This window comes from Lygodium microphyllum, chromosome 11 (genome assembly GCF_053477565.2).
Source record: "Lygodium microphyllum isolate KBCC chromosome 11, Lygodium_microphyllum_v1.1.10, whole genome shotgun sequence".
In the NCBI taxonomy this organism is placed as follows: Eukaryota; Viridiplantae; Streptophyta; class Polypodiopsida; order Schizaeales; family Lygodiaceae; genus Lygodium; species Lygodium microphyllum.
In genome coordinates, this window is record NC_141145.1 from 61,303,696 (window position 1) to 61,319,451 (window position 15,756).

At 43.8% G+C, this 15,756-nt stretch overlaps 1 pseudogene; it reads left to right on the plus strand.

The window, feature by feature from the left end:
- Positions 1–10,697: 10,697 nt before the first annotated feature.
- LOC148028876 (aldehyde oxidase GLOX pseudogene) lies at positions 10,698–12,895 on the plus strand (annotated as a pseudogene).
- Positions 12,896–15,756: the final 2,861 nt, after the last annotated feature.

Here is a 15,756-nt window from a genome sequence, read left to right on the forward strand (position 1 = left end):
TTCGTGTGCCAGAATCAAGTTCTGAGCATCCTAAGGGCTTTCAATAGTTTGCGCTGCTGAGTTTTAGTCGGGTCAGGTCAAATTTCTAAAAATTTGGTAAAAATCTACACTCGGTCCAACTGGTCCGAATTGCAGGGTCCGAGTGGGTCACTCAAATGGGCCGAGACACATGGGCCAAGGGCCGAATTTGGGACTTGGACAGGGTGGATTCAGATGGGCCAAGGAGAACTCAGACGAAGTCACTCGAACGAATTGGCTTGGATGGGCCGAGTGGTCAATTCGGACAAGGTTGCTCGAACGGCCGAGGCAAGTGGGCTGAGGGTCGAGTTTAACACATGGCAGAGGGCCGAATTTGTCCACGGTCCGAATGGTAGACTCGGACGGGCCGAGTAGATTTGGGCTAAGTGGGCCGATTAGGATTTTGGCCGAATGGGCCGAATGGCAAGGGGCTGAGGGCCGATTCTAGGACTCGGTCCAGAAGTGACAGTTCGAACGGGCCGAGCGCGGCGCACGTCAACAACGCGAGTTTAATTTCGATCGTCCCTTGTGATTTACTCAATCGTATCATACACAAACCTCCAGATCCTACCTAAGGGGGTAAGAGAAGGGATTCATATACCTGGATAGAGTGGTGGGCTCGTCGTTGGTGCGATTGAATCGAATTGGGCGATAGCTCTCTCTCTTTCTCTCTCTCTCTCTCTCTCTCTCTCTCTCTCTCTCTCTCTCTCTCTCTCTCTCTCTCTCTCTCTCTCTCTCTCTCTCTCTCTCTCTCTCTCTCTCTCTCTCTCTCTCTCTCTCTCTCTCATTGAAATGGTTTCAAATGAGTCATCCCTTCGCCTCTTGGCTCTTATACCCCTTCCCGGGTATGGTGTTGATGCCCCCAATCACTCACTTGCTGATCTTGGGCACGACAAGCGAGCTTTTTGCCATTTTTGCACGATTTTTGCCCTGTTTTGCAACAGCAAACCCTACCCTTCTCCGGTGCGATTTCCTAATCCTATCCTACTCTAAATGCAACAAGAATCGAAAGTAAAACACTGAAATGATTTCTCCATGTTTTCTAATCATCAAAAAAACAAAATAACCCAAAATACTTACTTGTTTTGAAGATCAAAAACACCCAAACTTCCTACCTATCTCAAGCTCCGTTTCGGGGATAAATCCCTTACTTCGATGCTCGATATGAGGCACGCAAGTGCTCAAGCTTGAATCTGTTGGTCCCAGAAACGGAACCAAAATGTGGAAGCTTTCGCTCAACTGCCAAGACCCACGAATCGCTTATTGTTTCAAGCGTTCCAAGCGAGCTCTAATGGCTATCTCTCACCTAGTCGACGCGCCGTCGATCCTACGAGTATAGTGAGCTTACCTTAGTGCCAATATGAGTTGCCTCCTCTCTCACATACGCTGGTAGCTCCACGGTTCTAGATGCAAGTTCAAGCATCCTCAAGCCTCCTCCACCTCCAAGCTCTATCCTCCATAACCACGTGCGCAAGAAGAGAGAAGAGAAGAGAAGAAGATAAGGGGAGATGGCGAAGAGCTTCACCCTCTTGATCCTTCACTCTCACACACTCACTCCCTCACACTCTCGCACTCCCTCTCTCAAGAGTACACACAAGCAAGAAGATGAGAAGGAGAGAAGAAGAAGAAGACTCTTGTTGCCACACACCAAAGAATAATCTCTTATTCACTTTTTAAACTTTATATATACAAACCCTAAAATCCCTTGGGCACCATCCCTTTTTTACATGACCGGCCATTGTGGCAAGGTCCTTTTTCCATTTCCCTCTTCTAGCCTTGTGCCTCTAGCCTACGCCCATCTAATATTTTACAATTGGCATAGGAGGGAGCCTGGCGCTCTTTTACAAGAGTTTTTCGAGTTTTTTGAGGCGCATTTTTAAGGTTGCGCTTTTTACCCTGCTTCATCTTTAGAGGCCACCTTCATGTCTTTGCTCTTTTTCCATCTTCCTTTTGCTTTTTCCGCCATCTCGACTTGGGGTTACAACTAGTTCAATGACTCTATTGACTAATTTTGGTATCCAAGGATTCTCAATATCATGCTCTTTATATGTTGATTAGGTATATGTTTTCTTTCTCTTCTAGGAGTCAGGATATGATGCCCTTATGCAAGTGTATGCACTTGAGATAGTTGCAACCTATTGAAAAGTCAACTAAGTAATGCTTTGTGCAATATTATATTGTGGTTATAATTTGAAGACTATTTTCAAAAATTTAGGCTTCTTCTCATGCTTGCTTGCACCTTGTATGTTGTGTACTTCTTATGGTTAACATTATCCCTCTCTTAGATAAGTGTTAGTCCCAAGGCACTCTTCGTCATAGGTGGTATGATTCAACTTGCACTAAAGATGTGGATGCTAGGGACTATCCTAAGGGTATTTATAAATAGGCTTTGAACACACACGATATAAGATATATATATATATATATATATATATGGTGAAACCCCGGAGTGTAGGACTCTGCTTGTCAAAAAGATCACATATCTTCTTCTAAATCATATGCATCACTAATAATAGAGATAACATTGAAAAATACTCACTTAGACAAAGAGAAAATGATCATAGATTTACATAACTCATCCAGTTCATCCCAATCATCTCCATCCTAAAATTTTAGCTTTATATTCCTAGCTTTGAATGGCATAATCTACTTCTTTTGTACCAATACTTACTATATTTCCATCTTCCAATATTGATAGTTCTTACAATCGAGCCATTTAATGTTGAAAATGACACTACTAATTGATGCATTAGAAGTACGTGCCATTATGACTGCAAATGATTACAAAGTATAACTGTATAGGCTACTATAAATTCAAAGAAATAGTCCTAAAATTGAGCCAAAAGGACTAGAAAATGGTGGAAAAAAAAGGAGTATATAGATATCCACAAACATAGACTATAGAGTGGTCAAATGAGATATTTGTGCTCAAAGAAACTACTCATACACTACAAGAGAAAGGCCCTATAGACGTGCATTGTACACATGAAAAATGGGGCGTGTTTATAAGCGCGTGTATCAGCACGTCTATTCACGCTAGTATAAAAAACACGTCTATATATCTGCGCTAATAAACGCGCTTATAGATGCGAAAATACAGGCACATATTTTTTATTTCTCATAAAGTCCCTGAATATGACCAAACCTCTTAACATCTAGTATTTTTTTTAATAGGGCATGGTTGGATGTATATACAACATAATTACACATAGATCGACATACGCTAGGACATGATATACATGTATAGGATCATACGGACATGATATACATGTATATACGACATGATATACATGTATAGGGCATATACATGCATAGGACATGATATACATTACCAACTTTACTTCTTTCTGAGTATTACAAATATACATCCAATCATTCAAAGCTAATTACATATATGTGATTTCATGCCCTATATATATCCAATCATGCTCTATACAAATGTGATTGGATAGGGCATGATGATTGGATGTATATATAAATCAAAGGTTGACTTGTGCATTTGCAATACATATATATATATATATATATATATATATAGAGAGAGAGAGAGAAAGAGAGAACTGATCAATACGCTCACATGTCTCATTTAATGTTGTGCACTTAACCTAGCTATGCATGCCAATTCATAGCATGAGTAGATTGATGTAAATCAGTTGGCTTGTGCATATGCAAGCTATTCCAATCATGTCAAGGTGCACTTATAGCTCACATATAATTTTAGATAAGGTGGACCACATGTAACAAATGTGCATGTGTCCTCTTTTCATCATCGTTAGCCAGTGTGTCCACTTGTTGGTGACTAATACCAACAAGCCAACTACAAATCTCTTATCTATGAAATGTATAAGTAAATTAACTTGGTTAATTTGATGAGGCCAAGTTTTCCTTCCACGGACAGTGTGGTTGGCTATATTCTACTTCAAGGTTATAAGAACTTGCAGAAGTCAATGGAGCATCCTAAAAATGACGATACTTTAATTACTATATCAAGTCACTTCATGTACATATCTTTGATTGATTGATGGATAATATGCCTTTCTCTATCTCTTTCGTGTATACCTTCATTGCATTATCTCTCTCTAGCTAAAAACCATTCGTGCTTTATCTACCTATTGATACTTGTATGCAATTGTAAGTGGGATGGTCTAATAAGTCACTACATATGTGCCAATTGACTTGCCAATGTGTTATCTCTTATCCTCAAGCTTTGTTATATATGTCACCACATAGGTCAATTGATTCCCTAAATGCATGCATTGATTCCTTAAATTATTCCTGCGCGTCTGTAAGCGCGTGTAATAGGAATTATCTGCGCATATACACGCGCCATTACACGCGCTGACAGACGCGCCACGCAAGTATAGAAAAATTTTTAAAAATTTGTGTCTTTCTTTTCAAACCTATGCTTTCCTGCGTTTTTTGGGCGTTTTCTGTAGTTCGAGCTCGACATCACTACTCGTGTCTATCTATCACTTCATGAAGACAATGAGGCAAGGAAATAAGAGTAAAAAGAGGACAGGAGGAAAGAAGAGCCAAATGTAAAGAACAAGAGCCAAACAGCAAGGAAGAGAACAAGATTCAAGCAACTTACCAAGGGAAGGGAGAAGGAGGACAAGGAGCTTGCAACCTAGCCGCCACCTGTTGGAACAAGCAAAGAAGGTGAGTTATTCTTCTCTCTCTCAATCTTGTTTGCTTTCTCTGTTTGTTTGTCTCTCTCTTCACATGCTGGATCTTGTCATCTATGGAGGTTTTTTAGCTTTGTTTTTTAAGCAAGTTTGAGAAGAAATGGTGCGACTGTACGCGTCTGTTAGCGCGTCCAGATGACAGTGTAGGCGCAACTATAGACGCGAAAATAGACGTGCTGACAGACGCCCATAGAGACGCGCTGACAGACGCTCATGCACAGAGATGGAGGTATAGATGCGCACATAGACCCAGGTATAGACGCTGCATGTAATATGTTTTATCTGCACAGGATAATATGATTTTTCTTGTGTAGATATGGAATCCTGGATCCTCCAGTACCCCATTCAACAAGGAGCAATTCATGGGGGAGATGACCAATTATCTTGGTCGCCCTCCCACTGCAGAGGAGGTTTTCAGTGTGATGTCTGGGACACCTATCACATCTTTTCCTACACAGGGATCAGCTGAGGTACATGGATCGGTTGAAGCACATGCATCTACAGAAGCACGTGTATCGAGTGAGGTAGAGGGTAGTGCACGTCGAGGGAGGAGGGAGAGTGGTGCGGGAGGACGAGGAGGTCGAGGGCTTTGTGGGGGTTGCCTAGGTGGTGGCTCTCAATCACCCTCACCGGAAAATGAGAGAGGTGAGCCTCCACAAATGTACTACTCTATCACTGATGTTGGTGGTATCTTGCATGACTTTGAGGGGAGGGAAGTGATAGCCTACTTGAGGAGTGTCGTACATGCCACATACAAAGATTGCATGATTCCCTTCAAGCACCAAAAAAATGGTTCGTGGCAAGAGATGCTACGGGCAGTACATAAAAGGTACCCTAATCTCGAGAATTCATGATTCTCAGATGATTAGGGACGGTCAAAGGTGAGAGACGCGCTTCATAACAAGAGGTCTCACCTTATGACGCGCGCCAAGGAGTCATTGCGGAGACAAAAGTAGGGGCACCTAGATATGGCCAACCACCCAATTGCCACCGCAAGGAGTGGAAAGAGGCCAAGAAGAGAGCAGCGGAGAAAATGACAAGTCGCCAGCATGCAGAGGCGCGACGTATCCAGATGGGAACCATGGAATCGTCACATTATGGATCAGGTGGTAGGGAGTCATGGGAGGCTAAGTTTGTAAGTATTATTTGAATTTTTTTTTAAATTAAATTTTGTAATTTGTTTCACTTCATTATGTAGTGTGTTTTAATACGCTGTATGTTCAAATTGTTTTGTAGTATCATATCGTTGGTAGGATGCCTACTCCTAGAGAGGTAGGCTACCATCGAGGTCATAACCGAGCGTCTACTTGGCAGCATTTCTACAAGGAGGGACTCATCACGGAGGAGCAATATAATCGCGCCATGAGGATTCCACCACCAAAAGAGGTATGTTTTATTTTTTACATGAAAAGTATAGATAACTCTAATTTATTGTTTGTAATGGTATTTATATACCTTAATCCTTTGTGTAGGCGAACCCTGATGCAGTTGAGGATAGTGAAGGAAGGACTAGCAGTAGCGGTGGCGGCAATGGCAGCGGCACATGCAGCGGTGGTGGTAGCGATGATGATGTCTCCTCTGAGGAGATATAGAGGAGCCCCATGCAAGCATGCCTCCCCTTGGCTTGTAATTTTCATTTTTGATATATATTACTTTCAGCTAGTGCTTGGAACCATGACGTCACAAGCACTAGAACTCATAATGTAAAAACGTTTCATCTATATATATGAAATTTCGTGTGCTACATACATTGTTTTGTTTTCAGTATCCAATCTTCGAAATAATCTTTCTCTGTTTTCCCTAAGCATACAATTTGATGTTGATGGGGGGGAAAAAAACCAGAGAGCATATGGCTTGCAAAGCCACATGCTCTCTGGTTTCTTTTTTATACCTCTGTTTTGCGCGTCTATCAACGCGTCTAAATTGCAGGATAAATGCACGTCTATTCTCGTCAAAAACTTTCAGAGTAAACGCGGTTTTAGACGCGTAGATACACGCATGTATAGACGCATAATATGAATATGTCCACTTTTTTATAAATATGATTATATATTTACGTAGCACGTTTATATGCACGTCTATAGGCGCGTCTAAGTGTGCATGTAACTCTGATCATAAGCGTGCTTTTAGATGCGATTTTTTAGATGCGAAAATAGATGCATTAATAAATGCGCCCGATATTTTTTTTCACAATTCAAATATTGCGTCTACAAGCGCATCTATGGAGCCTTTTTGTTGTAGTGATAAATAATATTCACAATTGTTATCCCTATAGATACAATAATTGATTATACATTAATAGGAAAATGCCCAATAGAGTATGCTCCCACTATTAGGAATATCTAAGAAGTAATTGGAATACATAGCATACAACTAGTTGTGTAGCAACAAAGTACCAAGGACTATCAAATTATACATAGTGTCGGATACATAGATGCATACAACCATTGTATGTCAAGCATCCACCATTGACAATGCACTGACTATGATAGGTACATGGTATCCAAATGCTCAAAAACAAATCAACCCACAAGAGTTAGTATATGCAAGAACAATGTATGCATATATCAACTGAGCATGTACGTAGGCAAGAGACTTCCGCTATCTCTAAAGAACCAAGATGTGCAAAAAAAATTGCAAGTGATCTCACTAGAAGTGAATCTTAGATATCCAAGAGCCAAGTAAAGCACAACACATAATGCTCATAACATTTGGGCAACCAAGTTACATCATAAGTACATTTGAAAGTATATACATCCAATATGTCTTCCACCCACAAGTGAAGGATCACTAACACAACTATCCAAAGCCCAAATACATCCAATGGAGCTCAAATATGAAGCTAAAAGTGCATCATAAGCATATTTGGGCACATATATTAATGAAAAACATCCACATAAGCATATAGAATACTTGGAGTGCTTGTAGATAGTTAAAGCATAAAGCTTCATTGTTGTATATTTGCTATCCAAACTATTATTACAACAATAAACCTTGCTAAAACCGAGGTAAACAAGCTCTATCCAAGCCAAAAAGTACCTCAAAGTATCCCCATAATATCTAGCACCAAAATAGTATCATTGAAGCATTACATAAGCATTATGCAACTCTTTGTTGTTTGTTGTCCACAATGTATACAATAGGTCAATACCAAACTATGAACATGTGGATTGATAAAGAAGTCTTCAAATAGAGATCAAAATGAAGCCATTTAATGCTAGGGAATGAAGCTTGTTTATGGGCTGAAGCAAATGATTGGTGCCACTCCTCGAATGGTCACTTTGATACCAGTTGAAAGGTGGAGTAGAAGTGGAAACATAAGCAAAAGCAAGAAGAACACAATAGCTATGGAGGTTCAAATAAGAAGAGAGAGATTCATGTGTGGGAACTCCAATAGTAACAATGTGTGACCTACTTTCCATTGCCAATAAGAAAATAAGGAATAAAGTGATAGTGATGGACGTCTACCACCTACAGTGTACATATGTATAGGTACAATATAAAAATAAATGTAGGCTATAGGTGGCAAACATAAGTAGCCCTTAACCCGCAATAGCAATGGGCTAAAACACTAAAATCAAAATCACAAACTTGAAAAGTCCAAATTTTGAAAAAATAGGAAAGAAGCCATAGTACCATATCTATTTTTAGAATTAAAGGTTTTGCTTAGGCAAGCAGCACTTGAGCTCTTGCATCCTCTCTCTCTCTCTCTCTCTCTCTCTCTCTCTCTCTCTCTCTCTCTCTCTCTCTCTCTCTCTCTCTCTCTCTCTCTCTCTCTCTCTCTCTCTCTCTCTCTCTCTCTCTCTACCTACAAAGTTTTGTTATTCATTCATTTGTTGCTGTTGCATTCACCTTTTAGTAAAAAGAAGTCTAGAGTCCAATGTGGTGAATATAATTTGAAATCATATACTTCTATATATATGTTTATAGCTACATGCAAACTTAAATTCAAATGTGTTTATAGGCGCTACATAAGTTTGGGGCATTGACGAATGTTAGTAGACATAGATATAAATAAGTTTGCAAAATTGAGTTGATGGTGCACATCTAATTTGAAATCTTTGTCATAGTAGTGCCTCAAGTTGTTCATTCAAGAAAACAAGAAAATACATTTAGAAATTGTAGTGATAAATGAAAATTGATATCAATATTGTACCTTGTTATGCTTTCAAAGTGGCATTTTAGCCCGAGGTTGCAAGGTCTCGTGACAAGGATCCAAGAACAAAAGGCATGTATGGCAAAACTTATAACAAAGTTGAGGGATAAATGAAGAAACATATGTAGCTTGAACAAGGAACAATAAATCCCATGAGACTATGCTTCTAACAATGCGATGCTATATAATATGCATTACGTATATATATGGTGTATTAGTTGTCTATGGGAGAACTTATTGGACCCAAGACTTATATTTAAAGAGAGTGCTGGATTATGAACTGACCAACACATCATTATCGCGTGATAACTCTTCCAATCACAATTAGCCATATGTTATTGAAGGCGAAGTGAAAAATATTGGTGTATATTGTGGTTGAAGTGCAACCATGAGTATTATTGTGAGAAGGTACTTGTCACATGTTTGTGCCTCTTTGAAAAGTATGGTTCCCCACAACCAAGCTCCATGTTCCCTAAAATAGCATGTCGATCAAGTGACTATATTGTTTAGATAGGAGACTTACCTTGAAGGATATTACTACTTGGCTAATCCATGAGCAAGTACAAGCACGAAGTTAGAACTTTAGTACCAAAATAAAGTTACTAGGCTTAGTCCTTCTACTTTTGTCCCAATGTCAGAAGGAGCCCAAACAAGATATGATACAGTGTAGGGAGGCCAATAATTATATTGTCGCCCCTTCACTTTACCATTACTCCCCTTCCCCCCAAGTTTAAATGGCATTTGAAGAGCATAAGTGTAATGATTTCATTGAAGAAGTTCAAGGGACTTTGGACTTCAAGCTACCGTGTCAAGTGTTTCTTTATTGGCCCATGTTTGCCATTCTTTTGCATGAGATGCTTTAGCAGCATAAATTTGGTTGGGAGCTTCAATGCTCGTGCATACAGAAAACAAACATCTCAACTTTTATTGCCTGAGCTCATCTTGGAAGGGCAAAAGGTTGCTTACCAACGTTTTCAGTATAAACCTTCGTAGAGGGGGGACTTCGTAGGTGCAACATCACCGAGCGCGTTACCCTAGAAAGGCTTATACATAGCCCACGTATACAATTGCCAAGACGTGGTGATTCCAGGTCATATTTATTCGACGCTATTAGGAGGTTAATCATCTTTGAGGTGCCAAGCCTGTGATTACTAGTTTGATGTGTGCCTTGTAAGTCAACGTCGTGGCCGGCTCCCGTCGTTTTTCCGCTAGGGTGTAGCAGCGTGTAGAAGATCAGCGGCCAATTATCATCACCATCACCATGTTTCTTAACAAGAAGGTAGCTTGTGACGTGTGCCCGAGGAAAACATAGTAGCATAGGCTACATTCTTCTGGTGACGGCGCAGCTGGAGTTGACTTCGATGGGACCGCGACATGTCAACGGTCGGAGGACGGGTCAGGAAAAGTTCCAAGTAGCAAGCACATATATAAGTATTGCATGATAATCGGCTATGGCATCATAAAGAAAACGGACAGACGTCGTGCGAGAACATGCTGCTGTGGACTTTTGGCTGAAAGAGCACTGCGTGGCTCCATCATATTAGAAAGGACGAACGTGCTCCTAAACGATGGCCGGCCAATCAGATATACTGGCTTGGGGAGGCTATGACGAACATTTTAAAAGAAAGAACGTTGGGCTAGGCACGTATATTTGGACGTAATTAATCGCAGCAGAGGGATCGGAACCTCAACTACCAGCATCGTGTGCAAGATGGGATGCAGACGGTAGGTGCTTTCGAGCTGGCATGTTAGAGCTGCTCACGGAACCGGGATGCATTGGTCGCAGACTGCTCAATATATACGCGCACTTTGGTTGGTTGTTTGGACGAGCGAGCAAATTTTGGTTTTAGAGGCGTTTGGAGCTGCAGGTGCTTAGCTTTTGGGCACATTCTCTAGTAGCGTTCTGCAAGGCGCCTAGTCCAGTTAAACAGTAGCGCAAGCTGCACGATCAAACGTAGGGTTGTGTGTTGAATTCCGTCCCCTCTATCCCTTATTAGCTGCTCTATTATAATATTGTGTCAAGCCCCATAGGCTACGTGCAAGCACCGCTGCGTCGACGTCGACAAAATGCTACTATGCAGCAGCTTGCTCTCACTCGTCCTTCCGTTTGGCGTATTACTAACGTCAATCTGCATTGGACCGACGGCGCTGGCCCAGACGTTTCAGGTGCTGTCCAGCAATGCCGGCATAGCCTCCATGCACTCTGCCATCACGCCTATGTACAGCACGGCCATCCTGCTGGACCGCACGGATGTGGGTCCTTCTCAGATCAATCTGCCCGACGGCATCTGCCGCGATGACCCCCAGGACCAGACCCTACAGCATGACTGCACCGCCCACTCGGTGATGTTCACGCCCGGTGCCGACGCCAGCTCCACCACACTCCGCCCCCTCATGATCTTGACGGACACCTGGTGCTCCTCGGGGCAGTTCCTGGCCAACGGCAGCATGCTGCAGCTCGGGGGCGATAACGACGGACTCTACAAGATCAGGCACCTGGACCCTTGCCCCTCCAACGGCAACTGCGACTGGGTGGAGGACTCCGCGCAGAGCCTCAAGGACCCGCGTTGGTACTCCAGTAGCACCTTGCTACCGGACGGGAGAGTGATCACCGTGGGAGGCAGGAGCGTTTCCACGTATGAGTTCATCCCGCGGGCTGCCGGAGAGGGCTCCTACGATCTGCCGCTGCTCAGAGCAACCAACGACTTCCAGGGAGACAATCTCTACCCTTTTGTTCATCTCCTACCCGACGGGACCCTCTACGTCTTTGCCAACAGAGACTCCGTCCAGCTCAATTATAAGACCAACACGGTCCTGCGAACCTACCCGACAATCCCCGGTGAGCCGCGCAACTACCCCTCCGCCGGCAGCTCCATTCTCCTGCCGCTCCAGTACAACGACGGCTACCGCTCCGCCGAGGTGATGGTGTGCGGCGGCTCGCAGCTGGGGGCCTTCACGAACCCCGGCTTGCAGCTCGGGGCATCCCAGACGTGCGGCCGCATGCAGCTCCTCTCCGCCAGCCCCAGCTGGTTCATGGAGACTATGCCCATGCGGCGCTGCATGGGCGACATGCTGCTCCTGCCGTCACGTGACGTCCTCATCATTAACGGCGCGCAGAACGGCTCCCAGGGCTGGGGATACGCCTCCAACCCGGCTCTCAACCCTGTGGTCTACCGTCCCGGCTTCCCGCTCGACACGCGCTTCGTCGTGTACCCGCCCACCACCATCCCTCGCATGTACCACTCCACCGCGAACCTCTTGCCGGACGGCCGGGTCCTCCTGGCCGGCAGCAACACGCACCAGTTCTACACCTTCACGGGGCCCTTCCCCACCGAGCTCCGCGTTGAGGCGTGGACGCCGCCTTACATGAACCCCTCCTTCAACTCGAAGCGCCCCTACGTCGTGTCTGCCCCTTCCACCCTCACCTTTGGCCAGGTCTTCGTCGTCACCTTCCGTTGCAACCAGGCCCCGGGCTCTGTGGAGATGAACCTGCTCTCCTCTCCGTTCAGCACCCATTCCTTCTCGCAAGGGCAGCGCCTCCTCCGCATGCGCGTCGCCTCGCGCACCCTCGTAGCCACCAACCTGTACAACGTCACCGTCACCGCGCCCCCGAGCGCTAGCGTCGCCCCGCCCGCCTATTACATGATGTTCCCCGTGCAGTCGGGGACAGCGGGGCCCGCCGTGTGGGTGCGGATGACATAGACGCCCCGCGCTTTCTCCCACCCCCACTGTCTTACACACATATATGTGTGTATGTATGTGTATATGTATGTATGTATGTAAATGCAACCCACGGGCCTAGCGAATGGATTGTAACCCAAGTGGTTTGAGCATGTGGTTGTGTACATAGGTGCTTGGATTCCAACCTTGGGTACACCTCTAAGGCATCTTTCCAATTTCAAGCCTGCCATAAAACTTTAAAAAAAGTGATCATCCTCAATAGTATCATATTATACAACTTATGGATCTCATGCCTTGCAATTTTGTTGTAGCATACAATGTGTGCACTCGATATGAGGATAATTTATAAAAATTATTCTACTTAACTGAGGTTTCTTTCATGAACAAAAGAAATAGTACCTGTGCCCGCAGCAGGGCATTTAGCATCATTTCCAACCGTCACAGTGATGGATTCTTGTAGAGGCTACATAGAACTGTATAGACCTTTCTTGTTGGTCATGTGACGGGAGGCCCCACTATCCAACACCCATGAGTCAGTGGTAGATTCTTCTTGCGCCGAGGAGCACACTTCCTCAATGGTCGCCATGAATAATTCCAACTCTGCTTCAGCCATATTGGCTGTCTCTTTCCCTTTACTTTTAAGGGTACCATTCTTTTCATCTGCCTTCTTGACACGACAATCTGCAATTGCATGTCCTTTCTTCTTGCAGTAGAAGGACTCTCCTTGAAACTTCTTCTTTCTGCCCTTCTTCTTTTTGTCACCATCATTTTTTGTGAAAGAACCACCTTTGCCTTTTGCATTGGCAGAGAATGCAGCATCTCCATTGTTGCTTCCTTCTCAGGCTTTCAGCCTCAACTCCTCCTCCATTAATAATGCACAAAACTCCTCAAAAGTCAAAGCTTGAGGTCTCACCTGAGTATTAAGGACAGTTACTAGTCCATCAAACTTTTGTGGACAAATCCGAAGATACCTCTGAGCTAGCTCTTCGCTAGTCTTTTGTATCCCAGCGCCAGCCATCTGGTCGTGCAGATTCTTAATCCGAGTGATAAATGCTTCAACCGTCTCTCCTTCAGCAAACTTCTCCGCTGCTAGTTGATTCTCCAAGTTTTGAATCCTCGTTTGGTTTCGTGTTTCATACTGACTCCTTAGTACATTCCAAGCCTCTGACGTTTTGGTTGTATGCTGAATCAAAGTTAGAACACTATCAGAACAACTTATAACTAAGGCACACAATGCATCTGCATTCCTTCATTTCCAAGCTCGTAGAAGATCTGCATTCGGAGGAATCATCATACTAGGATTTGATGGGTCGGGGGTAGGCTGTGGTTCTGCGTCAGTTCCCAGTACAGTCTCGAGAAGCTCATAAGAATCAAGGATAGTTGTAATTTTGAACTTTCACAAGGTGTAGTTTGTACCATCTAACTTGCATTCGCTGAAGGTTGGTGGACGAATCCTCAGTGTTTGAATAGCCGGTACAACAACACCACCTCCTGCACCACTTCCTGATGCGTCAGAACCACTTCCGGAAGTCGACATAGTTTCTCTTTGCTGTTGAAGCCTTTGCCTCTTGCACACTCTCCGATCTCTAGAGCCCCCTGGACTCTGATACCATGTAAAATATTACACGATGCAGCGAATAGAATCTGAGAAAGAGATAGAGAGTACACAACAGATAAGAGAAGAATCAGTAAATTCTTTAACTCCAAACAACTGATACAAAGATGGCTCTGTCCACCCGTACGCTTCCACTGTGTGAAGCTTAGATGGCGACCTAGACAGAAGATAGGTGAAGAGCTTAAGGCTAGTTGGAACAACAACTCTGACTGGGTGAAAGATGAGTGAGAGATGGCTGCGAAGGGGTTTAGCTTTTATAGCCCGCGAAGGTGGTTAGGTCGGCCTACTGACCGACCTACCATATGAGCCTCCACTAGTCGGCCAGGGAATATTCCCTTTACCATCGGGCCAGGGGCGCTGTCCCTGGACCCCTGCTAGGGGGGGCCGCTGGCCCCCCTGGGACCCCCCAGCCAGGGGCCGCTTCCGCGGCCCCCGGACCCCACAATAGGGGTCCCTTTTAACTCCCTTATCCCGCAACTCGATGCAATGCGCCTCGAGTTGCTACCAGCTTAACCACTCCGTCTAACCCAAAGATTAGACCCACAACGGTCACCTTTTTGCCATCCGATCACATAGACCTCATCTGATATACAAGTCAGGACTCAACCAATGTCCGGGCTCACATTTGGCTTCTCCTCATAATAGGGGCCTTATAACTTTGAGCACCATGGATCATTGGTAGCACCTAATGAGGGTAGGGTATTGATCATATCTAACATCACTTTCTTGTGGACCAACCACAATCTCTTTATAAGGAGACAAAAAAGTGCAATATAATCCAAAAAATACATGTTATTTTACTTACCATGGCTCTAAATCCTTATGTCTCTTATGTTTGTCTTTTTTTCAAGTATTTTTGGTATAATGCTTCCTTACTAGAGGAATTCACATTTTGAGTAGTTGAGGAAAACAAGGCATCTTTGATACATCTCTTCATCCCACTATTGCTCAATCTAGTGATCCCAAACTCATCCTGTACTTAGTAATTTATGTCAATGTTACTGCATTGAGATAAAAGACCTTGGAAACGGATCATAAAATAATCTTAAATAACTATATCTCACATGACGTGGATAAAAGTAATCAATAGTGCCTTGTACCATGCGAGAATGGGTGATGGCTTTATGTGTTCTTGCATCCATGACCTTACATCCTCAGTTAACTTGTTAAATATAAATGTGTGGTCGATCAACATCACCTTTCTTACTTTGCAAACAATGTCTTGAATGGTGTGGATACCCCTTTTGAGCCAACACTACAAGGATATAGAAAAATAGCGACGGGCAGTTCTGATGCATGTTATTTGCGTTGCTATTTGCATCGCTATTTGCATCAATACTCAAGCAAAAAAAAGGGGCTAAAACCCAAGTGCAGCATTTTTTCGCAAAGAGTGAAAGAGAGAGAAAAATAGATCGTGTGTTTGGGAGGAAGAGGGAGAGAAAGAGAGAAAGAGAGAAAGAGAGCTTCTCACCACCATTGCTGCCGCTTGCGAAGAAGAGGAGGAACTGCATGAAGGGCGAAGAGGAGCCACCGTCGCGAAGAGGAGACGAAGAATCCATCCTCGGGCCTTTGCAGGGTGAGTGCATTGCTCCCTCTTGGTT